We start from the raw sequence: 1,043 nt of genomic DNA, 5'->3' as shown, positions 1-1,043 counted from the left end.
GGTAAAATCGATCTGACAGAAATCCAACTTGAAATTAAGGATGTCTATGTTATCTCTATCACGTATGCTGGCGAGAGTCGGTCTTTCTTATCTGAGAAGCATCGAAACTGCCAATAGCATCTCCTGTCTACTTCTTTGTTAGTCCTTCGAGTCCAGCCTGCACATAGAGAATCTTGTTTATATATATTTTTAGGATCCTCTATAGTTCAGAGAAATGATGTAAGCATTTGTGTCACATATGCTTTGTATGAAAATTGAATTCGCATCAAGAGTATATAAAATCATTTAGCCTCTATATATAAAATCAGTTCCCAACTCGATGACTTATAGAAGGATGAAAACTAATAGACGTAAGAATCCAGTTATTATTCATAGAAATGTGTGAAAGTTGTTATGACATTAGTTAAAGATAAGCGAATTGGCTTTTAAAGTTACTAAAGCGAAATTATTTTTGATACAAATTAAAAATAAATTGTCAGTTTTAAAGTTAGATTAAGTGAAATTAGATTTGATAGTTAAAAATTAGTGGTCAATTTTGAATTTGTTAAAATAAGTGAAATTAGTTTTGATATAAGTTAAACAATCAGTGAAGTCAGTTTTGAAGTTAGTTACAATAAGTAAAATTAGCTTTGACATAAGTAAAAAAATAAGTGAAGTTAATTTTGAGGTTAGTTAAAATAAGTGAAATTATTTTTGATACAATAAAAATAAGTGAAGTCAAGTTTGAAGTCCGTTTGAATGAGTATGACATTGGAAATATGTGGAACAGCATGACCTTTAAAGTGACTTCTCATGTAAAGTTTTCTATGCAGAGTGTCCTGGGGGTGAAAAGTGGAGCAAAGTTAGATCTGTAACGAAATGTTTTTGGAGGAAAATGTTACTGTATTTAACTCACTCGACCTTGGTTTGTATTGACTGTATGTTTATTCTTATTCAGTTTGTTGTGTCAGAGTGTGGTGTCGTTGCAAGAGAAAGTTCATCGTGCGTGAGGCATTATTGATACGATTAAAATATCTACCGTGTAACAAGTCTATTTTTAGTAC

This window comes from Penaeus monodon, chromosome 33 (genome assembly GCF_015228065.2).
Source record: "Penaeus monodon isolate SGIC_2016 chromosome 33, NSTDA_Pmon_1, whole genome shotgun sequence".
Lineage (NCBI taxonomy): Eukaryota > Metazoa > Arthropoda > Malacostraca > Decapoda > Penaeidae > Penaeus > Penaeus monodon.
The sequence above is the reverse complement of the archived record's forward strand: the minus strand, read 5'-3'. Positions refer to the sequence as shown.